Genomic DNA, 7,521 nt, shown 5'->3' on the forward strand with positions numbered 1-7,521 from the left:
AATGAGACTGATGAGCATAGAGAAACAAGGCTTGCCTCAGATGCAAGACAAAAAAGCCTGTCTCGACAAAATGAGTCCCTTGAACAAAGGCAGGAGAGAAATGCAAAAAAACAACAGAGTAATGCTGACCGAAACGCAAAAAGGATTAAAACAGTTTTGAACGGAGAAACTTTAATTTTTGAGCATACCTCTGGTGATATGAATATTAAATGTGAACACTGTCAGTCCTTAAACTTCAAGTTAGAAACTAATCGATTTGACCGTGGCAAGAAAGGATTTTCTCAATGTTGCAAGTATAAAAACATTGTAGTTCCACTAATTGAGAATTATCCATCACTCTTGAATAAATTATTGACTAATCAGCATCCAAATAGCAAACAGTACGTGGATAGCATTCGATCCATTAATAGTTCGTTTGCTTTTGTGTCCATGGGAAACAAACCAATTGACTTGCCTGGACCAGGACTTTATTGCTTTCGACTTCATGGTCAAGTTTACCATCAAACTGGAACTTTGCATCCTTCTGACGGGAAAAGAAAGTTTGCTCAATTATATATACTCAATCCCTCAGAAGCCAGTTCGGCACGTTTAGAATGGAATAAAAGAGTTCCTGAGACCTTACTTAATGAAATGGGGGAATTATTTCAAAACATTAACCCATTTGCTACTGCATATAAAATGATGCACGAAGTTGAAAAAAAGTTGGCCTCTAATGCTATAGCAAGCAATGAGCCAGCAATCAGCATTGCCATGGCCACTGTCTGTGATCGTAACTTAGATCTAAGGCGGTATAATGTCCAGCAAGCCAACGAAGAGGCCGTCATATTTGAAAACACTGATGGAGAGCCACCACATAATTGATGGTCCTCTGCAAGGCGAGCTTAAAAATGATGGAAAGATCTACACAAGAAATGTTGTGTACAAAGAGATCTTTGACATGTGAATTAACATTTTATTATTTAAATCACCTTTATTTCTTGAGCTAGCATGGCTCTTAAGAAATGTACCGCCAGTGGTTTCCTTCATTGCACTCTACTTTAAGCAATTAAGCAAGTAGAAGGAGGAAACCCCGTGGGGCACTAAGCAAAGGGGCGTCCTCACAACCTGCCCTGGGTAATTCAGTTTGAATTAGCAGACACCTTTGCACAAATCATTTTAATTACAATTTATAATATCTAGAACAGCGGTCATTTCGTATGACCGCCGGGCTTTCTAGTATATACGTAACAGTGTTATAGAGAGCAGGAAAGCAAATCCTGGAGGGAAGGGAGGGCATTGTGGGGAGGGGGGAAGGAGGATGTTGAGGGGAACACGGGGGTGGGGGGGATGTATTCAGTGGGACACCTGAATCTAGGTAAACACAATAAATTAAAATTAAAAAAAGAAAATCTGACTACATGAAAATTTAGAATTTCTCATGGTCACCATAAATTGAGATAACTAGCTGCCCAGCTCATAGTGATTTCCCATTGTCCATATTTGTATCACTACTTCTTTTTCCAGTAAGTGACCTGCCTCCCAGCATGGGGTTTGACACATGGCCCAGGCTAGCTGATCGTAGTACCTCTTTCCTCCCACCTCCTATTCATGCCCTCTATTCATTCATTTCATAGTTTATTGAGTGGGAATTCAAGAATCAGCAAAATGTTCTTGCCCTCCTCTCAAAGTATAGAGTTTTGGAAGAAATAGCATTAATCAAATATTCCAACTAATAAATATATAACCATAAGCAGAAACAAGTACTCTGAAGGAGAGACGTGAGTCTATGAGAACATACCTAAAAGAAAACAGACATATACTAGAGGCAGGGAGGATGGCCGTTAGTACTTGAGGGGGTTTCCCTAGGTTCAGAAAGATAATGAAAAATCTCCAGGAGAGAGTCTCAGACTGGGACATGGAGGACCCAGGTTCAAAACCCCAAGGTTGCCGGCTTGTGTGCAAGCTCATCTGGTTTGAGCATAACTCACCAGCTTGAACCCAATGTTGCTGGCTTGGGCAAAGGATCACTTAGTCAGCTGTACACCCCCCCCCCCCCGGTCAAGGCACATATGAGAAAGCAAACATGAAAAACTAAGGTGTTGCAACGAAGAAATGATGCTTCTCATCTCTCTCCCTTCCTGTCTGTCTGTCCCTATCTGACTCTTTCTCTGTCTCTGTCTCTGCCACACACAAAAAAAGAATGAAAGAAAATGTGAGACATATATATAAATATAAAAGCCATAAAACAAAATAAAATCTTGTCATTCCAAAAACACGAATGGACCTTGAGGACATTATGCTAAATGAAATAAGTTAGACAGAAAATGATAACTACCATATCATCTCACTTAGACATGGAATCTACTAAAACCAACACACAAACAAAAAACAAAACCCAAAACTGAGTTCATGGGTTTAGAGCAGTGGTCCCCAACCTTTTTTGGGCCACGGACCGGTTTAATATCAGAAAATATTTTCACGGACTGGCCTTTAGGGTGGGACGGATAAGTGTATCACGTGACTGAGATAAGCGTCAAGAGTGAGTCTTAGACGAATGTAACAGAGGGAATCTGGTCATTTTTAAAAAATAAAACATCGTTCAAGGCCCTGGCCGGTTGGCTCAGCGGTAGAGCGTCGGCCTGGCGTGCGGGGGACCCTGGTTCGATTACCGGCCAGGGCACACAGGAGAAGTGCCCATTTGCTTCTCCACCCCCCCTCCTTCCTCTCTGTCTCTCTCTTCCCCTCCCGCAGCCAAGGCTCCATTGGAGCAAAGATGGCCCGGGCGCTGGGGATGGCTCCTTGGCCTCTGCCCCAGGCGCTAGAGTGGCTCTGGTCGTGGCAGAGCGACGCCCCGGAGGGGCAGAGCATCGCCCCCTGGTGGGCAGAGCGTAGCCCCTGGTGGGCGTGCCGGGTGGATTCCGGTCGGGCGCATGCGGGAGTCTGTCTGACTGTCTCTCCCCGTTTCCAGCTTCAGAAAAATACAATCAATCAATCAATAAATAAATAAATAAAACATCGTTCAGACTTAAATATAAATAAAACGGAAATAATGTAAGTTATTTATTCTTTTTCTGCAGACTGGTACCAAATGGCCCACGGACCAGTACCGGGGGTTGGGACCCACTGGTTTAGAGAACAGATCAGTGGTTGCTTGAGGGGAGCAGGGTGAACAAACTGGGTAATGGAAGTTGAAAGGTATAAACTTCCAATTGTAAAATTAGTTAGTCATGGGGATATAATGTAAAGCACAGTGACTATAGTTAATAATACTGCAGTGTATATTTGAAAGAAGCTAGAGGAGTCGATCTTGAAAGTTTTCATCACAAGAAAAAAATGTTTATAACTATGTATGGGGATGGGTATTAACTAGATTTACTGTAGTGATCAGTTTGTAATACATACAAATATCAAATTATTACATTATACACTTGAAACAATGTTATGTCAATTATACCTCAATAAAAATATTTTTTTAAGGGTCTAGGAACTGATCTCCTGGATTACCTGCCATTGGCCCAAATGATCAAATGATGTATGAACTTGAGAAAGGAGGCTTTTCCTCTGGGTGTACAGCACACATTGCTTATCTCAGCTTTCATGGACCCTTGCTACGTATGTCCTGCACAGCCCCCAGCAGAAGCCTTGCTCCTCATCTGTCCCGTCTCCAGTTTTCCCTGCCCACCTCACTCCTCAGATTTATGCTCCACACTGCTACCACTTTTTTAAAACCTAAAATTGACCATATAACTCACCTTTTTAAAAAACTCTTGATACCTCCCCTTGCTACCTTCTTCAGTTTACTAAATAACTAAATGAGCAAAACCAAAACAAGAAACAAAAGAAAGAATGAACTAGTGAATTCTAGAATAGACATTGAACAAAGAAGAGATGCTGGGGGAAGAGTCTAGATTCTGTCTGTAATCAACAATCAAATTTGGAGACAGCCTCTGGCTTTTCTCTAAGCTGTGGGAGTAAGCCTCGATTATTGGGGGAGAGTGTGCTAATGTTTTTTTTTTCCTCAGGTACACCCTATCCATTTAATCTTTGTGGAACTATGACTCTAGGTCCAAGGTAATGGTTTGTATCATCATTAACTATTTCCTCTTATTAGAACTTGAAATAAAGTGCTTAAAGCTAAAAAAAAAAACAACCCCACCACAAACACTAATTTAGTTTCTGAAATACTTTCCATTTCTCCAGATAAATGAGTTTATGCAGCCTTAATAAATGGTAATAGGGGGAGATAGAGAGAAAAAGATAAACTTTTAAAATACAGGAAGTATACTGCTCACAAAAATTAGGGGATATTTCAAAATGAATATGAAGCAATAAAATATCCCCCAATTTTTGTGAGCAGTAGAATTGATGAGGAGGGGAAGAGAAGAAAGTTTTTTTGTTTTTTTGTTTTTATCTACAGAGACAGAGAGGGAGTCAGAGAGAGGGATAGACAGGGACAGACAGACAGGAGCAGAGAGAGATGAGAAGCATCAATCATCAGTTTTTTGTTGTGACACCTTAGTTGTAGATGAGGTTGGCTCTGGATAATATGTAAAAAGAGATCTTGAATTACCACCAAATCTCTGGGTCTCAGGTACCTTAAATAATGTTCCAGATGACTATTTCAAACCAAGCAAGAATCAAATCACCAATTCTTACAACTCAATAATAAAAAGATTAATAACCCAAGTAACAAACAGGCAAATATATGAATAAACATTTCTACAAAGAAGATCTACAAATGGCCAAAAACCACATGAAAAGATGCTCAACATCATTATTAGGAAAATGCAAATTAAAACCACAATGAGATTCATTTCACATCTACTAGGGTGGCTAGAATTAAATGGCAGATCCTCAGAAAGTAAAATGAAGAATTATCATACAATTCTACTCCTAGGTATATTTCCAAAAGAACTGAGAATTGAAAACATATGTTCATACAAAAACTTGTACATGAATGTTCATAGCAGCATTGTTCAGAATAGCTAAAAAGTGGAAACCACCCCTAAAATCTATCAACTGATGAATGGATAAATAAAATGTGATATAGCTATACAATGGAATATTATTCAGCAATGAAAAGGAATGAATATGATTTTACTAATATATGGAATCTAAACAACAAAACAAATAAAACTGAAACAGACTCAGACATAGAGAACAGACTCATGGTTGCCACAGGGGAGGAGGGGAAGGAGACTGGTGAAAAGGGTGAAAGGATTAAGAAGTACAAATCAGTAGTTATAAAATAGTCAAGGGGATGTAAAGCACAGCATGAGAAGTATGGTCAATAATATTGTAATAACTATGCATGGTGTCCAGGTAGGTACTGGAAATATTGGGGTGGTGCCACTTTGTAAAGTAGATGATTGTCTAACCACTATACTATATGCCTGAAACTAATACAAAATCTCATAATATTGAATGTAAACTGTAGCTGAAAAAAAATTTTTTTTAAAGAAAAGGAATAAAATACTGATACATGTTACGACATAGATGAACCTTGAAAATGTTCAAGCCAGTCTCAAAGGACTTCGTATTATACGATTCCATTTATATGAAATGTCTGGAAACTATAAAGACAAACTAGATTTCTGGTTCCTCAGAGCTGGGAGGGTGAGGAGGAAGATAGTAAATGACTGTTAGTAAGTACAAGTTTCTTTTCTGGGGTGATGAAACTGTTCTAAAATTGACTGTGGGTGGCCCTGGCCGGTTGGCTCAGTGGTAGAGCATCGGCCTGGCGTGCGGAAGTCCTGGGTTCGATTCCCGGCCAGGGCACATAGGAGAAGCGCCATCTGCTTCTCCACCCCTACCCCTCTCCTTCCTCTGTCTCTCTCTTCCCCTCCCGCAGCCAAGGCTCCATTGGAGCAAAGATGGCCCGGGCGCTGGGGATGGCTCCTTGGCCTCTGTCCCAGGCGCTAGAGTGGCTCTGGTCGCGACAGAGCGAAGCCCCGGAGGGGCAGAGCGTCGCCCCCTGGTGGGCGTGCCGGGTGGATCAAGGTTGGGCGCATGCGGGAGTCTGTCTGTCTCTCCCGGTTTCCAGCTTCAGAAAAATTAAAAAAAATTAAAAAAATAAAATAAACTAAAATTGACTGTGGAGATGGTTGCACATTTCTGTACTTACAATAAAAGCTATTTAAAACTGGACACTTTAAATGGGAATTTTGTGTGGTATATGAACATCTCCAAAAAAAAAAAGTTGTTTCTAAAAATAAAATTTTTTTTACAGGTCTCAAAGTAACTCACCATCCAGGTACTATAATTTACTTTAATGGATCGGGAAACAATAGGTGCAGAGAGGTCTCAACTTCCAAGGTTGTGATTTTTCCATTACAGTTGTCCCCTACACACCCCATCCACAGGGAATATATATGTTCCAAAACCCCCAAGTGATGCCTGAAACCATGCCTAAACTCTCTGGATACTGTTTCATTTCCCATACATACATACTTGTGGTAAAGTTTCAATTATAAATTAGGCAAAAAAAAAAACAACCCAAAACTGTAATAAAAGTTCTCTCTTGCTCTGAAAATGTTCTTTGTATTGTACTCACCTTTTCACTTAAAGGAAGCATTTTAGGGTTTCTCTTTAGCATATGAATTGCCAGCGTCACTACTCTTGCATTTTGGGTTCTACTGTAAAGTAAAATAACGGGTTAATTGAACACAAGCACTGTGATGCTGGGAGGGTATACAGCCTAGAGCTTCTGGACAAAGAAAGGGGTGATTCATGTCCCACGTTAGAAACAGGAGGGTGGAGCCAGATTTCATCAGGGCTCCTCAGAATGGTGCACAATTATAAATTTAAATTGAATCGTTCATTTTTGGAATATTCCATTTAATATTTTCAGACAACAGTGGACTGAGTAACTGAAAGCGAAACCACAGATAAGGGGGAGACTACTTTGTACCCTATGGCAGAATTTGGGTGACGGCAGAATTAATCCTTTCTCCTTTTGAGATATATACAGTTGTAAGTGCCTTTAGCGTTTAAAATCATTATTTACAAATATGTGTACAACGTTCTCCTGTTGTTAGACCACTAACTTCAGACTAGAGGTTATGTCTGGCTTCAGTGCATCAAGATCTGGTAAAGTGCTTTGGCATTTAATAAATGCTTAAATGTATATTCAAGAAGGAAAGATCTACAATTAAAGCTAAATAAATGCAAAGTACAGAATACAGTACTTCCTTTCCTCTCCAACCAAAGGAAGGAACAAAAATGAGAAACTAATAAAGCGGAGAAAATAAAAATGAGAGAAAGGACGGTTTCCCTGTAACGTCCCAGAAAGGAGACAGTCGGTAGCAAGCAGCACCACCGCGCCCCGCGGCGACCACCACAGAGGTCAATCTACGTATTTACTTTCCCGCCTCCTAGAGACCCAGAGATGGGCGTAGGGCCTTGCGAGAGACGGTACTACGTCACATCCGGTTCGGGGTTTTTTTTTCCCCCCGCCATTGCTGAAAAGGAAAATATGAGTGGGGGGCGGGGCCAAGAAAGCGCGCGTTTTGGGAGGGGGCGGAGCCGGGCTAAAGACGCTGC

Source organism: Saccopteryx bilineata, chromosome 8 (genome assembly GCF_036850765.1).
Source record: "Saccopteryx bilineata isolate mSacBil1 chromosome 8, mSacBil1_pri_phased_curated, whole genome shotgun sequence".
Classification (NCBI taxonomy): domain Eukaryota; kingdom Metazoa; phylum Chordata; class Mammalia; order Chiroptera; family Emballonuridae; genus Saccopteryx; species Saccopteryx bilineata.